Source organism: Lycorma delicatula, chromosome 1 (genome assembly GCF_047948215.1).
Source record: "Lycorma delicatula isolate Av1 chromosome 1, ASM4794821v1, whole genome shotgun sequence".
In the NCBI taxonomy this organism is placed as follows: Eukaryota; Metazoa; Arthropoda; class Insecta; order Hemiptera; family Fulgoridae; genus Lycorma; species Lycorma delicatula.
Genome location: NC_134455.1, coordinates 309,184,290 through 309,207,260, shown reverse-complemented (window position 1 = coordinate 309,207,260; position 22,971 = coordinate 309,184,290). Strand labels below are relative to the sequence as shown.

Genomic DNA, 22,971 nt, shown 5'->3' with positions numbered 1-22,971 from the left:
CCCATCTGATTTTTAACATTCTCCTAAAGCACCACATTTCAAAAGCTTCTAATCTTTTCTTCTCAGATACTCCGATCGTCCAAGTTTCACTTCCATATAAAGCGACACTCCAAACATACACTTTCAAAAATCTTTTCCTGACATTTAAATTAATTTTTGATGTAAACAACTTATATTTCTTACTGAAGGCTCGTTTAGCTTGTGCTATTCGGCATTTTATATCGCTCCTGCTTCGTCCATCTTTAGTAATTCTACTTCCCAAATAACAAAATTCTTCTACCTCCATAATCTTTTCTCTTCCTATTTTCACATTCAGTGGTCCATCTTCATTATCAATTGAAATAACGAGAAATAAAAATGTTTATTATAGGAAACAAGGTCATAAAAAGAAACGCTTAACAAATTTTAATTTATTTAACCAGAACTTTTCGAAACAGCAATGTTTCATTGCACTGTACTCATTTATTGTGGTCCGGATAAGTAATTATTAGTACTGTGGGTTTGGATAATCGCTGTGCAGTATGCTTTAGAATTATGCGGCAAAATCTGTTATTTCTGCATTAAGTTGGTTGCCCTGTGGATTGGTTGCTATCGCACATAAATCTGTAAGAAAAGAATTGAAACTTTTCCCCTGTTAAGCAATGTGTGTTCAAGAACCGAAACATACAGATCATGCCAAAAGACTAAATTATAGTCAATGGTTTAAACGTTTTATTTACCAAACTTCCGTAGGTATCCTGGATATTACGTTTTTTATAGATGAACCGTGGTTTCATCTGGGAAGGAAGATTAATTCACAAAATCCATGACTGTGGTCGAAAGCTAACCCCCATGAATTACGCGAACAATCTTTACACGAAGCGAAAATTGAAGTCTGGGTAGGTGCGAGTAGAACGCGCATTGTGGGTCCAATATTTTTTGAAAATATATTTGATAGTGATCGTTATTGTACCGTTTTAAAAATCTCATTAATCATTTAAAAAAAGCGGAAATCAATTATTGTTGGTTCCAACAAGATGGCGTCACAGTGCATACAGCTACGGTTAACGGCTTTTTTAAGAATATCTTTGGTGAAATAATCTTTATGAGAGGTTTGTGGCCTACACGATCGGTCGATCTGACTCCCACAGATTTTTTTCTATGGCGTGGGGGGGTGTCAGTGAAACAAGCAGTGCATCGCAACAGATTCCACGATTGACGAACTAAAAACCGCAATAACGGCCTATGTACGAGACTTCTAGTACATCAGCTGGTTAAAGTGTTTCTAAACAAATTGAAACGTGTGTAGTTTTCCATTTATGTTCATTTTCAACCCTTTTATAAACTATTCCAGTTATTGTAATATTCATTTCTATTAAATTATTAATTAAAAAACAAAGTAATAATTCAGAAAATTTCGTCATTACACTTCCATAATTCCAGTGCACATCAACTTTTCGAACGCACTGTGGTTATTCTGCTGTTAGTTTATAAATAAAGTGTTAGTTTATTTGTTATTTTATAAATCAGCATTTTTTTTTAATCAAAACCGAACACTAATCGGATTAAAAGGAAGTAAAATTACACACACACACACACACACACACACACACACACACACACACACACACACACACACACACACACACACACACACACACACACACACACACACACACACACACACAAAATTAACATTTTTCTTATTTTACATAAAATAGTATCAAGGTTTTTCTTTATACTTTTTTATTTTTTAAATAAATGTTTATTTTGTAAATGATTATTTATTTGTAAATACTGTTTATAACAGGGAAGTATTAAAAGAAACAAGTGTATACGGAGAAAAAAATTAAAAATAAAACTTATAACATCAAATATTTAAAATTTACTCGTATATACAATTAAAAATTACTGCTAACATAAATAATATAAATTAAAATAAATAAATTTATTATTATTTTAAAAATAACCTTCAAAATTTAAATTAATCTATTCCTAGTTGTCTCATTAATGAAAAAAGTTCAAAGAATGGAACAAAATCATCTTGTATCATCTTTTTAAAAACATTTATTTCATTAATTCTTTATTACAGAATAACTGTAAAGTGACAAATACTACAAAATGGCATTGTACAGTCATGTAAAATTTTAATCGTTACAATGTGCCCGAAAACTCACTAAAATTCTGATTTAGGTATAAATTATCAATTTATTTATTTTTGTTTTCACCGTGATTACTGCAAAACTAGAAAAAAAAACCTGAAATTTAGTAGTAATTTCTCATTTAGCACAAAGAATAAAAGAATGTTTACAGATTAATTTTTCTCTATGTGTTTGAAGTAAAAAGATGTTTCTTTCGTAGAATTCTGATTAATATTTTACATCAAAAAGACTTATTACGAAAAATGTTCAACTGTTACTAATTTTTATTCACAATATATTTATTAAATACGGAAAAAAATTTACGTTAGCCTGATTTCACTTTCCTCCTAGAAGTTATTTTTCCATAGGATTTTTTTTTTTCAACTTCCGGGATTACCGTTAAGTATTGCTTCAGAGGATGAGATGAATGACAATTTTTGTAGCGTGAGATAATGCCATGCCTGACCGGGATTCAAACTCGGGACCTCCGGATAAAAGACAGAGACGCTACCACTTGCGCCACGGTGGCCGGCATAAAGGTTAATATCTAAAACCGACTCAACTTGTGGTCAGATTATTACAGCCACTTCGTAACACAATAGCGCTTTAATTTTAAATGTACATTGTCATCGCAACACTTTATCTATTAGTCTTTGTATATAATTTTTGTGTAATTTTTAATCAGATAAAGTAATGAAGAAATATCATATTACGATGTAATTTGTGTCCATTGTTTGCACAGTAGGAAGATTAGCAATAGTTAAATTTTTCTTTTTTAAAAATGTGATGTGAATACCACATGACTTCCTTGTACGCCTATTAAATTACATATACACTTTTTTTTTTTAAATAAAAAATACATAAAATTTTATTTCATTAATAGCTGCTGATATTTTTTCTTTTTTTTTAATTAATATTATTGAATTATTATTTATCGTAAAACCTTTTTTACAGTCAGAGATTAATAATTATTAATAAATCAATATATTTAAATTTAAAAAAAAAAGTTAAAAAAAGGAGATGAAGTCTGATTCAAACCGATGTGCCTCCCCTTCTAAGATCCAAATATTTAATTAATTAAAATTTCATTTGGGTATAACTCTGGAACCAATGATCGTTGAAAAGCTCTCAATGAGGACTTATTACTGCAGATAAGAAAAGTCCAAATTGTTTGGATACTGGGCTTTTTTGGACACTTTTGGTCCGGTCGATTGCAATAAAAAGGTGAGGTGCAGAACAAGATGTTTCAATAGTCCTAAATCCTAAATTTCAACATTCTACGGCTAATCGTTTTTGAGCTTTGCAAGACACATAAGTACATACGTCACGCCGTTAGTCAAAATAAATTCAGGGATGGCCAAAATGGTTATTTCCGTTGAAATCTGAATAACAAAATTTATCGCGATCACAATACTTCTTTTACCTCAAACAAGGAAGTAAAAAGTAAATATATTAAAAAGAAATAATAAAATATGATTTTTTTTAAAAATATAACTTGTAGGGGATTGTCTCTTAGTTGTCTCTCTCTAACAAGGTCCTTCTATATAAAACACTCTTGAAACCGATGCGGACGTAAGGGATTCACCTCAGGCGGACGACTAGTAACATCAACTGATCCAAAAGTCAAAGAACACGATATTGAGGAAAGTGACCCTACCACCTTAGTTCGTCAGGATGAGATACTGACCGTTTCAGTTCTAAATATAGTTAGGCTAAATAAACATGTAAAACCCCTTGCTTTGAACGTGTTTATAAAACGGTATGAGATTACACGATTGAAAAGGGTTCATGTGCTGGACCTTAGCGATGGTCGTTTAAGGTACTCTATTTTCAACGCTCATCATCATTTTAACGCTATTACTGTTAGTTTATCGCTGTTTTCGTTCGTTCGCATCTCTATCTCTGTTTATTTTCTATTTGATAAAAAAACAACCATGCGAACTGAATGTATTGGACTCATGTGGTTCATAAATTATTGGAAAAATATGTCAAATAAGTGCTTTTGACATAACGATTGTTTATTGGATTTTAGTTTTTACTAAAAGTATGTTTATTAACATGGACGTTTCTGTAATTATAATCTTTTACTGCTTGTTTTCGTGGAAGGTCATCATTAGATGGCCCTCTCTTATATGATAATTTAACATATTTTATTTAAAAAAAAGGAGTACCTAGATAATAAATTTCCTCTCAGAAAAATAAAATTTAAGGTTTACTATAACATTTGCCTATAAAATCTTATAATTATAACAATTTCATAGCCTTCTAAATAATCCATTATTATACAGACAGTTTCCCGTCGTGAATGACAGCGGAACCCAGTTTGGTAGCGTAATATTCCTGAATAATAAGCGTGTATTTATATTGCGGAGTGATTAAGATGAACAAAATTATGTCTTATTAAACCAGTTATTTAACGTTGTCAGACTTCGATACTGCCTACCGGGACAGCTCTTACTTGTTAAAGCTCTAATTTTGAAGAGATCCAGACTAGGCGAGTGCAAGGAACTTTTGTATATTATCATTACACGTATAAGGCGTACAGCTGTCAACGAATACCGACTGGATTCAAATACATCAAATATGACTGAGATTTCCTGAATGTCATTACTGCTAACGAAATTTACAGTAAGAATTAATAGTTGTTATAAATGTGAATCAAGAATTATTTTAAGTACACTTCTGAAGTTGGACAAAATATTTAGGTAGATCTACGTCTAATAGTTCTTTTTTTTTTGAAACCACCACTAAAGTGTGAAAAGATTAGACAAGCCACCACTGAAAATCATTACATTAAGAAGCATCCATAAAAATTGTTAACAATATGTTCAGCAAAAACAGCATTCTAAACTTTCTTTTTTTAAAAAAAACCAGCCTAAACAACTCGTTTAGCATAATGTAAAACTATATTTTTTTTGAAATTCATTATTAATTTTTATAAATTCACTGAAATTCTCATAGTGAATAGTAAAAACAAAAAACTACGAAGTATTTTTATAGTGAAATAATTTTTATAGTGAAATGGTACGTATGTTAAGTGAATTTCGAAAAAGTCTAAAATGCTCAAATTTGTTATTTATTTCCTTTTATTATTTCAACCGGTATTAATTTCGAATATAATCCAGTGTTGCTTCACAAGGATAAGATTTCATAAGGACACAGATACATCAAGGTATTATCCGCATCGAGTTCACTGACCTAGACATAACTTACACCTGTATTCATTCATCTACGTCAATTACTAGTTTTTTGTCTACACTGACTAATCATATATTTAAATTCTATTGTTATTTTAGACATTAATAAGCGTTATAAGGAAATATAAGAGACTATAGTCAATAGGGAGATAATACGAGTGTAACAAAAAATATATACTCTAATTTGACTTGACTGTTAACAAAAAAAATTCTTCAATAATATTTTCAAGTCACATAAGTTTCCAATTTAATTAAAAAACATATTATTTCAGGAAAAATCTTAAACACAATTTAAAATATTTTACCATTTAATATAAGAAGAAAAGATACGAAACACTTATTGTAAAATCCAATTAAACCCATTTTTAAAATACGCTATTGGTAATTTATTAACTGCGTGTGTATATATATATATAGCTCCTGTTTTTACATAAAACGTATCAGTAACTCAAAAGATCAATACTCAGCAATCAAGGATAGTTTAAAGTTAAAACATCCATAGACATACAAAATGTGTATGTATTTTACATTAGAAAATGTCTATATTCTCCGGTGAATGTCGACACATAGCAAATACGTCGGTGAAAACCGAAGTATTTTCTTATTCGGCCTTTGCCGGTATATATCGACAAAGAAAGCTCCGGTGGGGGTCGGAAAGACAAGAAATATTAAAAAAACAACCAATCCTAATCTCTAAGGCAAATAGATTACGAGAAACCCTCGTAAAAAAGGATGTTTAAATTTAAGCCAAACATAACCTACGTCTAATTAAAGTTAACAAAAAGTTAACGCAGTTGTTCTGTATAACCTGATTGGCTCTTTCAATTTATAATATGCTCAAAATTTGATTAAATGTTTTTATAAATGAGTTGAATTTGATTAATTGCCTCCAGTGTTGGAGAACATATATAATTTGTACATTTAACGTCAATTAGACGAGGGTAGCAAGTATAGGTTATATTTAGCTTAAATTTAAACTTCACATTTTTCGAGGGTTTTTCAAAATTCGAAAATCGAGGGTTTTCTCGACGTATTTGGTATCTGTTGACATTCACTGGAGAATATGTATATTTTCCAGACATAGGTCTTTTACGGTAATAATATATATATATATATATATATATATAATTTTCACTTTCTGTTCAAACAGGTTTAAATGAAATTTTAATGTATGAATAACATGAGTATACTACATGTATTGTTATGTAAGTGTATAACTCAATAAAAACTCAAAATAAACTATTTCTTGCTTTGGTTTAATTAAAGATTAAACTAAATCTAATACTTGAAAATAATATCCATAAAATAATAATATTTCTTGTGCTTCAATAATTACACATAAAAATTTTCTACATCGTAATTCACTGAATATTAAACTTCCATTTCCTGCAGATCAGATGACATCGGCACTTGCATTAAAATGTTACTATAAATTCTGATAAAAAAATTGTGTAATAAAAATCTGATTTGGACACCATATGACTTCATTGTACGCCTATTAAATTACATCTACACATTTTTTTAAAATGAAAAGTACGTAAAACTTTATTTCATTAATATCTTCTGATATTTTTTCATATTTTTTTTTATTGTTATTGAATTATTATTTATTGTAAAAAAGTTTTTTACAATCAGTGGTTAATTATTAATAAATCAATAATAAATTTAAATTAAAAAAAAGAAGATGAACTCGAATTTGAACCGATGTGTTTCCCTTGTAAAATCCAAATATTTCATTAATAAAATTTTCATTTGGCTACAACTCTGGAACCAATGAAAATAAGTACCATTAATGATATATTGTTAAAAAGCTCTCAATGACGGCTTATTGCTGCAGTTAAGAAAAAGTCCAAAATCCACATTTGTTTGGGTTTTGGACTTTTTGGACGCTTTTGGTCCAGTCGATTGCAATCAAAAGGGAAGGTACACGAGTAGATGATACAACAGTCCTAAATCCAAAAGTTTAGCATTCTACGGCTAATCGTTTTTTTAGTTATGTGAGATATACATACGCATATACGTACGTATGTTCGTAAATACAAATGTCACGCCGAAACTAGTGAAAATGGATTCAGGGATGGTCAAAATGGATATTTCCGATGAAATCTGAAAACCGAAATTTTTCGCGATCACAATAATTCCTTTACTTCGTACAAGGAACTAAAAATGAGGTGATTAATGGAGTTAATGGAGGGAAATTATTACAATGAAAGCGGTATATATTTGAAATGTTAATAAGAGTAATTTATCATTTAACGCAGTGCTTACGTACGATTTGTATTGGAACTCTTTTATTAAGGATGTGTGTGGGATATATTTTATTTAAAAAGTTTCATACTTTATATTGTTTTGCTGTAGTTTCGTTGTTTTCATCCACGTTGATCACACACCGCGTGCGGGCGCACGCACACACACACAAAATAAAGAATAATATTTATACAAGTCACATACAATATCTGGAAAATTGCTAAATGAAGAGAATTCTAATACACATCACATTTCTCTTAATCCTCATTAACCCATCTTTCCCTTACTACGATAATTTTTTCCGTCAGATATCACCAAAAAAAAGCTAGCAAAGTAATGCATGACTTTCCGGTTATGCCGGTCAAATCATGATTACCAAAATAAGAATCAAAATTCCCAAATTTCTAATAAAAATGTTTTGATTTAGTGAATTTCTTCTTGGGAATTAATTTTTGTGAAAATTTAGGAAAAATTAGTTCATAAAGAAGTGATCCGTAACAAAAAAAATTTAAGAACATTTTTTTTAATATTGAAAAAAATATTTATAACTTTTATGAAAGTTATGAAAAAAAATATGTTCTTTTTTTGGGCCCGGAATAAAATATAGGTGCCAAGCCAATTTAATTTTAATAACCCTTTAGATGATATAGGATACAATTTACTTTTTAAATGGTAAAAATAAAAAAAAGTTTGAGCCAAAAATAATAACAGAAAATATATTTTTTAAAAGTGGAGAATAATTGTAAGAAAAATTTTTCTAAAAATATTCATACACAGGTTAAACGTAACATATCTGCTTTTACGTAAAGCTTTCTTTAAATCTAACATTCCCTTCAATAAAGATTAAAGTAATAAAACGAAAATTTAAAAAACTTTTATACATTATTAAATTAAATCAGCAATTGCGACTCCCTCCGGAGAAGGGGGCGCACTGCTCCCACCAAACAATTAGGGCCCCGTTGTGGCGTATTCCTGCTAGCCTATGAAGCTTTAGCACCGAAAGGACTTCAGTGGACGGTCTGAAGGGGAATTACGTCGGGATCACAGGTTTTAAAAGCCTAGTCTCCCGCGGTCGGACCCAGAAATGAGTTTGAGAACGCTGGTCCAAACGGATATGGAATGCTATTCACAAATCCGACCATAAAATATAACAAAACTTGAAACTTAGACCCGACATTAAAATAAACCATTGAAACACGCCCGATTAACAGAATTACACAGCAGCAAGGGACACTGTCCAGGCTCTGCGATTCGAAGGGAGAATTTGTGAAACTCCCGCCACTTCTTGCGTTCTGTTCCGTTCCGTTCTGCATTATAGGTCCGGAGTCCGTAACGTAAAAATAATTTTATACATTGCTTGATAGCTCTCTCTCTCTCTCTCTCACTCTACATATATATATATATATATATATATATATATATGAGTGAGATATTTCAACCAGTGCATTTATAATCGGCCCCTTAATTGGAACCATAAGTAAATCGTTTGATAACAGGCACATAAGGGGTTCTTAAGGAACTACCATATTAAGTCATTCATAGCAATAGTTACCAGTAAGCAGTAAAGTTCATTAGAAAATATATTTCTGCCAATACTTTTATAGTCCATAAAAACAAAATATAAAAAGAAAAATCGAAAAAAGGTCAAACAAAAAAAAAAAGAAATAAAGCAAACAAGCAAACAAGAATAACATCACTACATTTGGCGTTGCCATTTATCAATAGTTATTCAGTAGCTCCTATGTCAAGCACATGGAGACGTTTGTTACATACACCGAGAATCATTGAAGCCTAAGTTAATTCCTGTCTGTAAAGTGCGTCTATGATACTAATATTACGTCTAGAGAATTGCCATAATGTTTAGTTCTTACCGCCTGGAAAGTAGGATGTTAATGTTCCATGTAACGATCCGGAGAAATTTTGTCATTAACATATTTTTTAGAGTAACTGAATAAGCAAGATTATTAGACTTCCAATATGTTGAATTAAGAAATCAATATTTGAAGAAAGCCTGTCTTAACCTGTCTACATTATTCTCATCATTACGGCCAGCTGCCACAGCATACCTTCGGTGGAGACTCAGGCTTTGCGCCGACCGTCCCAGGAGCTCCCCGTCCCAACGTAGGGAAATCTTTATCATCAAACGTGAGGCCAGTTGCCCTACGGCCAGCGAATTCGACTCGCGGAGCAAGTTGTGAGTTCCGATTCGCCTATTGCCTTCGTTTCCTCTCTAATATTTCTTGGTAAACTCTGCAGCCCCGATAGTTTGCCGGATGGTCGGATTGACATAAAGCACAGATTGCAGGAGTGCTCCTGTCCTTCCTGAAACAATCAGCCTTCCCCACATTTTACACAGCGGAAGGGCTTCATGGAATTTTTTTGGTGTGCCCGTACTGTTGGCATCTCATACACTGCACAAGACCTGTTTAACGCAGTGTTTCGAACGATACGCTGCAATTTGCAATGTATTTTAACTCAAATGTGGTTCATTGTTCTTCTGCGGCTCTAGGTTCCTGAAAAAAGTTGATGTAGGCTCTTGAGTTACTCTGTTCTGCGGCGTGCATTTATTAAGTCTTTCACTCTATGTCGTGGCCTTCGATTTCTTCCTTGATCATCTCCAGTGGAATCGAGTGGTGCAGTTTCCTAATCACGTCACGAAAGGCTCGTTGATCCTTTCTAGTGAAGGTATGACCTATTAAACCATGTTCTCGAATTATATTTATGATTTTCTTGTACGCTTCAATATCTTTGGAAATTATTCAAGCTGTTTACCTTTTGCCAGTAAAATTTTGTAATCCCCCTTACACACTACCATATCAAACAATTCGTACAACCTTAGCACATCATTTATCCCGTAAAGTACAATAGTTGGAGGGTTGACGGGTTCCGTTTGGTTGGTAATATTCGTATCCTCTAATGGAAGGCCACTAAATCTATTTGGTGGTAATCCACCATTACTAGGATTATGAATTACAGTTTGTATTCTCGGCATAGGTGTGGTCTTCCACTGACTAGAAGTAGGTTTTTTAAACCTCCGGGACCACCGTTAGGCATTGCTTCAAAGGATAAGATGAATGATTTTTAGCGTGAGTGAAAATGCCATGCCTTACCGGAATTCGAACCCGGGATCTTCGGATGAAAGGCCGAGACGCTACCACTCGCGCCACGGAGATCAGCGACGAGAAGTAGATTAGCATTCTACAATTACACTATCGTTATCGCTTGAATTTCCAGATAGATTGTTGGCTATGTCATCTCTAATTAGTTTTTTGTTTTCTCTCCCAAATATGCAACGAAGTCCGCAATAATCTCTTACAAATATCTATTTCACAAGTTTTCAGCTCTATATATGAAGTATAAACTTTGAAAGAATTTTTGAAAAATATTTAAACCAATGGGAGGGGATCCGAAGAATGAAAAAAAAAACATAAATTTAGATTTTAAGAAGTAGGGATTGATTAAATTTTTTTTTCTTATTATATATAAATGCTGGTAACAAATCTGTTTTAACATTTTCTCTAAAATGCCTCTGAAAAAAAAAAAAAATAGAAATTGATTTTTTCGCGATATCCCCACCCACTTAACAGATTATGAAAAATAATTAATACGACCAATGCCCGAAATATAGAAATATTTGAGCCAAATCTGAAAAAAATCGGTTTGGTCAATCTTAAGATATAAAGCCAAATGCAGTGTAATACACATAAGTAAGCATACACACATGTGTTTTTTGGTCTATATGAACTACTTGGACGCTAAAACGAAGACATTTGCAAGAAAATTCCGATACCGTATTTTTGACATGGTCACCGTACTTTATGGAACGTAATAAGGAAACGAAACTTTTTACTGAGCAAGCAAAAACTTGAAAGTGCTCTCACACGAAAATATTCGGTTAATTTAAAAAACAAGCTTTTATTCAGAAAAAATTATTTGAAAGAAATATTTAAATAAATTAAATATACAGAAGTTTAGTTTACAGCTATAAAACAAAAATAACTTATAGAAATTTTACTTGTCACCCGATATTTTTAATGTAATCTAATATTTTCCAAAACAAACATTTGTGTAAAATAATACGAGAATTTGATTAATTACAAATATAAAATGTGTTACAAAAAATATTTGAAATTGCGTTTTTGTGGAATGTTATTTATTCACACTTTTACAACTGAATTTCCCTTAACGCGTTAACTTCATCCACTACTTACATTTCATTTCTTCCGGCACATTCCTTCATTTACAGTTTAAAAAATTCTTGTCTATTGTCATAACAAACCTTTTATTCTCTTTCAAGGTTATGTACTCAATTAACAATCCACTATGGTCATTCATCCACATCAGGAAGCTTTCTCGTTTCATAACTTCATTCTAAGACTTAAAAGGTTATTTTCTCCGTTAGCTGTTTAATATTCAATACGTAACATAGTCTACATCTCCATGGTATATATTAATGATTTACATGTGGAATAAGGTGGTGTACATTAAGAACACCAATTACATTCTTTTACCTGGTTTATAAAGATATTTTTTAAATATATGACGTATATATTAACACTTAAATTTAAATTTTAAAATAACACTCATTAAAACATCACGCACATAAGTTACATTGAAAAAAACAGCCTAAAAATTAGACCCGTCACTTTATTTTATAAATCATTATAAATCGGAATAAATTATTATTTAGGAAGGCAATAACTCAATAAAAATAACAATGCTAATAAATATAACAAAATGACTTTATCAAGATTTAAAAAAAAAACAAATATGGTGATTCATTTTTTTTAATAATGATTTTTTTTTTAAATTGTAAAATATTCAATAAAATCTAATTCGTTTTAAGATGAATTCAAAAGAAATGAAATTGGTAAAACTTGCTTTACTGCAATGACTCGGATAAAAAAAAGTATACATGCGTATATATGCATTCGCATCCTGACACAAAATCACGTAGCCCATAAAAAAACGAGCCCTACAAGTTATAAAAAAAAGGATACGGCTTGATCAAGACTAGAATATTATATATTACAGGATTTGAAGTTATGATTGTTTGTTTATTTTGGGCACATTTTTTAACAGTTCTAACCAAGACACGATTTGAATATTTAGAACATTCTACCAATCATAATGCATTATTTTTATAAAAATTAATTTTGCTTTCAAAACTAAAACTGATAATAAAACAAAAATTAACTAAAATCATAGTGGAAAAATTTATTAATGCCAATGGATAAAAATATAAAAGATTAACGATTAATTTATCATCGAGATAGAATCTTCATTTACGTTATAACGTACTCTTTATTGATAAGTTGTAACTGATCAAATCAAGTTATAACGTTTCATCTTTTTTACCTTTATCAGTTTATAACGTACATTTATTACTAAGTTACATTGGCAAAACGAAAATTCATCCATTATTAACTTCAAGTGTGTGAAAGAAGATACAAAATGTTACGACATCCACGAAAATTCAAAATTAGATAGCACCTTTTCATGTACAGTTTATGAGGCAAACCGTATATTAATATAATATTAGAAATTATAATATCTAATATTAGATACATTAAATAATAATTCTAAGAGTTTCTTAATTTTTAAAATTCTATTTAACAATCGATCGGGTGTCCTTTTTTCTGTATTTGCTTAATTTTTTATTAATACGACGTTTAAATCGTAGAGACATTTTGCATGAAACTTTTAAATTCATTACAGTAATAGCATCAAATTGTAATTTAAAAAAAATTTGATCATAGTTTCGGGTAGGTAAGATTTCAGCAGTATTATTTATTTTAGTAACTCTGTAATGTGATGTAGTTTGTATTATTAAAATCATTAGATCTCCCCCACTTGCTTACAACAAAAATAAAACTTTTCTAATTTTTTTGCGTTTGTTATCCAGTTCAATCTTTTAAACTGAGATTAATTTGCTATAAATTTGTTACTTTGAATAAATATTTTAACTGTAATTAAGTATTTTACTTTAATGAAATAAATACTATAATAATTAATATTTTAATTAAATATTAAACATTTAAATCAAAAATGTTCCTGAAATGAAGAAATTAGCAACTGTAATATAATATAGTCAGTTTGTAAAAAAATTTAGCGGACTTTTAAAAATAAATAGTAATATCTAATAAAAGAATTCACAGCATTAAACTTTATATAAGAAGACTGATTTGCTATACAAGGTCGTATCTGTTATACAAGGTTCTTTTTAAAGCAAAAAAAAAATGTCTAAATATTTTGTTAACAACTGTCTACATTAGATTAAGTTTCCCGTTTCGCTTTACAAATATCAGAAGATAAAATGCGGTATTGCAGATATTAACATCATTTTTAAAGGTAAATTTTAAATATAGAAAAGTTTACGATCAATTTATTTTAAAACATCATTTTATAAAACATCAGTTGTTTTCCTTTTTTTGAGTCTATTTTACAACTAGTAATTAACAAAAAAAAAGAGCTACAGAATTGTCATAACTGAAATCATTTATCAGAAAATTACATTATTCTATTAAACTCTATTTTAATAAAGAAAAATAAAACAGGCTTTATACTTTGGACAAATCATCTCATTAAATCCGATTCAAGATACTGTGCTATTATAAAACGTTACTACTGAACGAACACGTATAAGCTCGAAACGTGAAAAATTTAATCAATAAGTAAAAAACAATCTTCGTTTTGAGTGTGCCCTAATAACTCAAAAACGTCTAAACCGATTTTGCTGCAAATCTTATAATTTATTATTATTTGTCCCGGGATTGTCTACATTTTATTGTTCCATAATATTTAATAATTTAATAAAATAATATTTAATCACATAATAACTGTCTGAGGAAGTCGATATTAACATACGATCTATATAGACAATGACAATCGATATAAACGATATCTCTCGATGTATACAACGACATTAAATTTAGTGATAGAAGTTTTAGGTTATTTATTTACACTTTTTTTTATGATTTATATAGTAGCGAGATTGGTCAGGTTTGAACTGTGGTAAATATTCAGGCAATAGCGAAGCATTGCCGGGTCCACTAGTTTTAAATAAGACAAAATACTTTTTCCACGGCTATTATAACGTTTGAACTAAGCGGTTGGAACCTGCATAATAATGAGAATCATTCTGAGACAGGCGTCCCATAAATCAAAAACCTACTCTTTTAAAACACTCACCAATCAGAATCAGGTATTATTTAATGTATCAGCACATGTTATATAATGTTTTTAGCACATTGTGCTTAAAAAACGTATTCCGTTTAACCGAATAAATAACAAAATGGCAATACGAACTATAAGTTTTAGTATTATTAGATAATAACCTAATAAAATATCCGCTTAAGAACACTATGGGCCAATAGTGCTTAATTTAAATTTCTATGTACACAGAAACAAATACATAATTAATTTTTACTAATTACATTTCTTTCGCCCTTCCAGCACGTTTTTGGACAGATTTGGCACTCACTCAAAGAGCCCTTGCTTTCCGCCATCTTCTGATCACTACTGAAAAACAAATAAACCGCTTTCGTATTCCTTCCTCCGACTAAACTAGAAAAGGGAACGAACAAGGAACGTTGCATACACACGTGGAGTAAAATAAAACTACCGTCCACCATCGCGCCAGGGTCGGCACTGCGGGAGTGACAGTGCTCTCTCCCTCGCAGTCTAGCGTGCAGTTTCCTTTGTGGTCATGCGCACAACAGCCAAACACCACACCGCTGGAACTGCGAAGCGCACAATTCCTTACAAAGATTTTTGCATCTTTTCATTAACTGGGGGATGACTAGTGACATTAGGCTTAAGGATTACATATTGTACAAGTGTAAAGAAAGAATTATAGAAAAAAGGACTCATTATATTAAATGTTATCGATAATATCAAATGGAAATAGGGGGTGCTGCAGTTCCACAGTGCCTATACGCGAGCCGTCACTGAACTCCAGCGAAGTAAGTTACGACACTCACCAAGGCTCATGACGTAACTTACTTCGCACTCGTGTATTAACGGTTACGATTAGAGGCTAGTTGCATAATGTATTATTAATTTTATTTATAAAATAACAGAATTTACTAAATAGCAGAAAATCCATCCTTTAAACTAAAAAAAAAAAAACGTTTGGACTAGAATAATCAAAGTAATTACTAGGAAATATTTTTAAAACTTTTTTGGAATTTTTACGGAGGTGTAAAATCAAGTAAACGGAAAAAATTCTGAATATAAATATACTTTCATTAGTAAGTAAAAAACAAATCAATGTAGATAAAGTACGAGTATCCTTACGTACACGTGGTATCAGATCCTACTGATAACACAAAAATTTAACGAGTCTTAATGTGATGATTCTGTTAAAGAGTCTAAACCCTCCTTATAAATAAAGGGAACAATCAAAATATTACAGAAAGGCATTTAAATTTAGAGTGTAATACAGATTTCATACGTTTAATATTAAATTCAATTCTAGAGCTATAACAAGTATTTAAAAAAGTTTATTTCAGGTTATATCATCTAGTCATACGGATTCTCTGGTTTGAGATAAACCAAAAATACTGACTTTTTGTTTTGTAATTTGATTCACAATTTAGTGGTTTAAGGGTGTTCTGTTTTACAATATAAAGGATACGATTGTATTCCGATGCAGTGAAATACGACACAATTGTATGGTTACGTGACCTACAATGGTACTAAGCAGCCTATGAATTGACTCGGATCTCCAGCACGTCCCACTAAATCAGATCTGATGTACCGTTATCCAGTACCTATTTTTAATTTCCTACTATCTGATAATTCAGTCGAATCATATTGTTTATTTCAACTAAAGTTCAGATTTACAGTAAAATTCGCCTAACTGGATCAGGATGATTCATATGTTGTTACAAATTAAGCTAAATAAACCACAATTTTTTTTTTCTATTGTGGCCAGCATATTTCAACACAACTTTCACTCACTTTTTAATATAATTCATGTCACTTATTTTGCATTATTCATAAAACGGTATCATTCTACTTCGTATATCTTTTCCCTTTTAAAGTAATATAGCCTTACTAAATTTTTTTAGAGAAATTGAAATTTGTTAATTCTAAATTAAGGAAAAAACTTATTAAAGCACTACAACGTTTACCTATTTCGTTCACCTACTTTATGTAAATAAAACTGATTATCTATTAACAAAATATAGTTTGACGGTAGATGTTTATGCTACACGCACGTTGTTACTATGATTCGATAGGCAATTGCTGTTTCACAGTGGAACCGACTTTACCAAAATTTTAACGCAGAAAAAAAACATGTTAATTTATTTTCTTAATTCTTGAATCTTTGAACATGGATATGTCCATATTTGTCACAATCATGTAAGGAATAAGAGAAAAAGAGACGCAAGAAAAAAAATCTAAAAATGTAAATAAAAAATAACTCTAAATTTCATTTATATTACTACAGGTTACAGTTACTGTTTTGTTACATTTCTAAAGATCTTATTTATTAATTCCTAATGATAACTACTGGCTGATGTCTAATTAAATCGCCATACTTTTGTCTATGATTAAAAATAAATTAATCTCTTCAAAGTTATATAGCAAAAGAAATATACCAATTTTGAAAGGAATTTGTACTAGAACCTACCGGACGAAAGGCAGAAACGCATGATCGCCATAGACAACGGCAGTGTGTTAACTAAACAGTAGGCTACGTCCTAGGTAAAAAATTTTTTTTAAATTTAATTTGATGAAAAACATCATTTGAATAAATAATGAAATTTACGCTTTATTTTATTATCTCTCTAATAAAATGGTGCGTTGGTTTGTTTGCTATATGTGCTCACATTTTTATTTTGAACGAAGCACACGAACGATTTATACGTCTTGATATGAACGATTTATATAAAATTATATTTGGGTTCTGGGAATAAAAAAGGAAAACACTGGCGTTAAAGGTGTGTTAAAAAATCACAACTCAAGAAACGGCTAAAAATGTTTTAGATTTTGAAGCTTTTGGTTGTAAAAGTTTTTGTTGTTGTTAGTATGCTAAATTCTTGAACGTTATTTTGTTACAATTGGCAAAAACTTTTAACAAAATCATGCATATTGAAACATAAACCATGAAAAATTTTCGCGACGGGCCGTAGACTCACCTTTTTTGTAGCAAATGATAAAATGTATTAAACCCAACCAATTAAAAGTAAGATTTTAATTTAACTGAAAAAACGGTACCGAGAATATATGTAGTTATTTAGACATCGATTTGCTTATTTAAATACTGATTTATGTAGAAAATTACACTGAAATTGTTGATTTTATTTTCCTAAAATCCGAATTAACACTAATACGTACACTATGCATATACAATCAAGCATAATGTTTCGTAAGACAAATTTTCGTGAAATTATATGAAACGCATCAACAGATTTTCAGAATGAATATATCAATTTATTATGAAGTAATTTGAAAAGATTGAAGTTAATAATAATTATTTTATTATAACAGCATTTATTATATTATAATCATGTCATAATCTATTAAAAGATTTCTTCATAATAAGAAAAAACTAAAACTTAATTTACATGAATGTAGAGATAACAGTAAAAGTACATTATGATTTAGTATTATATGATGAACCTTCAATTCAGAATAATCTGTTTAAAAGAAAAATATAACTCTGGTTTTAAAAATTTTTCGAAATTTTTAAAATTAATTTATATTGCAGTTATTCAATAATTAACTATTAGCCCAGCTGAGAAAATAACTTCAGTTGTATTTTATTTATGCTAATAAATAAATTAAAACTAATTCCCTTCATAATAACAAGAAAAAAATTAAAGTAATGTTATTTAATTCTCTAATCACTTCAAGCTACAAATTTCTATTCATTTTCAAATTTTTCTTCAAAAAAATAACAGAAAGTTAACGTAAGATACAGGATTACTTTTAATTAATTTTCTATCCAGCTCGATTTTATACGTTGAAGCATTTAAAAAAAAAAATTGTAATTATTCCTTGTTAACAAAGGAATAACTAAATTTCTTTTTTTTCATCTAATTTGGGCATTTTTGAACAGGTGGTTTTCTCGTACTCGACTTTTCTTCAATTAATATTTAATAGATTAATATCTTCAATTAATATATATATTAAAACTGGTTCGTCGTTTTGATAAACCGAATAGAAAATATATACATTAATTTAAAATAATTGTTTAACAGAATATTTTTTTTTTTAAATTTGTTTTAAAATAACACTAAGAGAACCTTCTAAAATGGTCACGAAAAGTAACGTCACAGTTGTCAATACCAGGATCAGTTTTTAAAATACAAGCCTTTTATGAATTAATGTCTCATAAATCTGTAAGTTAACAATTGGGTGCTGCAAAAAAGCGTGCGTTTGTATAAGCTAATATTCAGGAAAAAATCAAAATCAAATACAATATTTTTAATCCTTTTACTAAAACCATTTCATAATAATACGGACATATTATTTACTTTTAAGCTGCTTATGATTAGTACCTGTTTATTAGTTTACTTTTCAGTATATATATATTTATTATTATGCGTTCTACTAACAATAAAAAAACTAAGAAAAATCATTTTTCTTTGTTTAAAAGAAAAAATTCTTTCGTAATTTTGCACAAGACCGACTTTTCATTATTTTATTTTGTTTCCTTTTGAAAAAGTAACAACTCATTCTAATTTAAAATTTTACAAAGAAAACCGTTGATGCATAAAAAAATAGTTAAACGTCAAAAATGCACTACAATAAAAATAAAAAAATAAACACTTCAGTACGTGGAAAAATATGTCATTATTAACTCAACAATAGATACCGCAGATAAAGAAACGTCAACGTTCCAAGCTGAAGCATCGTTACCAACCACGCTTCAAACTTGCTCTGCACAAATTTTTTCGTTCTTATTTTGAGGATATCTTAAGAACACAACCAATCTTCACGAAATTTTCAATTGCACAACTTCAGACAAACAAACTACTACAGCGTATCTAAATTTCAATGAAATTGATCTAGTAATTATGGAGACTTTTGAGACACAAATTTTATACTTCGGCCTATAAAAAAAAGAAAATCACAATTTAAGTGAATGGTATTTTCGACTCCTCATACTTTATAACATAAAAAAAATTCATTTCAAACCCTCACCTCTCCAACCATGCAACTGAAAGATACACCTACGTTTCTTCAAAAGTCGTTAAAAAAATCCTCTAATTTGTTTTTTTTATTTGTAATTTTAACACAGAAGAGTAAATTAAACAATCACCACTCACTCACATACACACGCGCGCGCGCACCGATATATATATATATATATATATAGCACATTAAATTAACTCTGATACTCTAGCTACTGCAAGTTTGCACTGTTACAAATTCTTATCTTAATTAAGAAGTAATTCTATAAAAAGTGAAAATTGTTTAGTCTGACAGATTCGTTTCCTGAACCTAACGCATGAAAAACAAGGATATTACCAATTCCGCCAAGGAGGTCATCAATATTGGATTTAAAAAAAAAATTTAAATGATAATTATTCTATTAATAAATACCCAATATAGATCTATCTGAAAAACTAATATATATAAATTTGGATAACATATCCAAATAATTTTGTTACTTTTTAAAAAAAAACCGTTACCTAAATAATAAGTTGATTTTAATAACTACCATTTCTCTTATTTAGAACATTTTCCTATTCAAATGAACAAAAAAGTTTTTACTTCTTTTTAAATAGCTACTAATTGAAATAACCATTACATGAAATAAATTATTGGTAATTGTAAAATGTTAAATCTTAAGTTTGGGGAAGTAATTTTAATTTTCTTTTTTTAAATAAACATAAATCAATTTTCTTAAAAGGATTATAAAACGGATACATTTTAAAGGGTTTTCTTCGGTTTTTTAACAAGATAAATATACTTAATGAATTGAGTTGCACAGGGCAATCAAACAGTGATTACATTATAAAATGAGGCCATCACCAATTTTTTATCGTAATTATGAAACGATTTATTAAGCTTCAAACATATCGGAAATTATCAATCCCGATTAGTATAGATAACAGCAATGATAACGACAAACTGTATTTTATGTTGGTTTTATTAAAATGACTTTTGCTTATTTTTTTACAATTCTGGATGAATAAAATTTTCCTTTTGTTTAGTTTACATTGTTTAATGAAATTAATTATTTGAAATACAAATTTATTTTTCTAATGTTCGATGAATTCATTTATTTTAATCTAATTAAAACAATAATGAATCATTTAATGAGTTTTTATCGAAGTTAAGTTGACTGTTAACAAGCTTTAATATGCTTTATTATCATGTATTGTGCTATATAATGTATTGTAACATGTTCATAGAGTGGAAAGAGTAAAAAGAAAAGTTTATCAAGTAGATAGGACTGTGTGTTCAAGGGCATCGTTTTTTATCATTTAACCTTTGGCTTAATCTATTTATACAAGGGTTTAATTACAATTAAATTTTTTAATAAATTATTATTCTTTAGTAATTTATTTGTATTGTAGATTTATAATATTTTTAAGGGAAAGTAATGTAATAAAAAATAACAGTGGTGGAAACTATAAATATTATACATTATTTTCTTTCTTTTTATTTTTTGTAAGACATTAATTTTTTTTTAAAGTTTTTTCATCATTCTTCTACTTAAACGTTTCTCTTTTCGATAAGTATTAATCTCCGATTACCACTATCTTTATTTTCTAAAGTTCCATATTTGTCAATAAATCTTACTTAATTTTTCATTGTTATAAGTAGTTGTTTAGTTTCATGTTTTATAATGTGTAAGCAAAAAAAAAACAAGACTTTAAATATTTAATCACTTTTTTCGTTTGTACTTAAAAAAGAAATTTTTTTGCAAATTTTCAGGTCTTTAATAAGGTTTAATTAAATTCTATTAAATAAACTTAAAACTTTCTAAGTTTTGAACACTACATAATGAAGGCGAACAACATTTCGATTTACACTTCACCGATTCATATCAAGTTTATGTTATCCGTCGTACGATGTATTCCAAAGAAATTGCGGTATCTTGTGACGAATTTTTTCTTTCAGTTCGTGTTTGGTGGGAGTGGATGATTGAAGACATTAGACTTCTAATATCCCCACAAGAAAGCGTAGCGTGCCGTACAAACCGTGATCTCACGTATCTGGCAATAACGCGGTTTGATAACAATAGGTTTAACAGTAATTATCGATTATTTTGCTGTATGGATTATCCACCCTATCCTGTTGAAAACAGATCGATTTCAGATTATTCCATTCTTTGAGAAAACAAAATTTCTTCAATCATTAGGACACATCGCTCTGATTCGACGAAAACAAATTCCTAATATTATGGATCGATTACTTCAGAAGATTTGCACACGATACAGAGAATTCAGTGCTGTGAATTGGTTCTTGATACGTACATTTCATTAGGATTGTCTGTTGCTCAGTACCGAATGTTTTGTTAATTCATGTGCATATATAAATAAAAATATAATTAATTTATCACTTACTAATGTATTGTTATTCAGAGTAACATATTCGTTAAGATTTATAACATAGAAACGTTTGTCCTCTTAAGAGTCATATTAACTAACTCCATCGTTTAATGCAGTTGGTACGTTAAATTTCATTAATCCGGTGATTATTCATAATTACCGGTAAATTTGATTAAGTGCCTCCAATGTTCGGGAATTTAATAAGTATATAACAATTTATTAAATACAAACTGGTAATTATACGTATTCTCCATATTAACGTATTTTACATATTGAAAAATAACAACTCAACTATTAGTTCAGGCAATTTGTCATCAAAATAAGCTGTATTTGAAAATCCTTAGCTACTGATTGATCTTTTGTTCATTCGTTAGGGGTGATGAAGGAAGCTTAACTCCAGAATTTTAACATCTCCCTCCCATAGATTTTTGAAAAACTCAAAAGGTTTTTGAATGCATTTTTCTCTGAATCTATGCATTTTAGAGAAAAGTTGTTCTAACAAAAAATGTAGAGGACATTCTGGTCTATAATTAATGTGTTTGAAGTTATGACGTATAATTTGAAATTGAAATACTAGGTGGCGCTGAAGTTGTAAAAAACATTGTAAACGACTAGACCGGTTTCGAACACGTGCCCGATTCACAACATTTTCACACTTTCACAAGCTACAGCTCCAAAACGGTAAGTCGTACAAGAAAATTATTTAAATAAAAGTTGTCTGCTTTTTGAGATTAACAACTTTTCCAAATGCAATACAGACGAAAAACAATTTTTTCCGGTGAAAAAACCGTCAAAACATGTTTTTTACAACTTTAGCGCCACCTAGTATTTCAATTTCAAATTATACGGCATAACTTCAAACACATTAATTATAGACCAGAATGTCCT

General features: G+C 29.6%; 1 protein-coding gene across 7 annotated transcripts in view; it reads right to left on the bottom strand.

Annotated features, from left to right (window-relative positions):
* The window catches only part of LOC142333781 (uncharacterized), a 187,546-nt gene that overhangs the window by 60,592 nt on the left and 103,983 nt on the right, over positions 1–22,971 (bottom strand). The window lies entirely within an intron of this gene.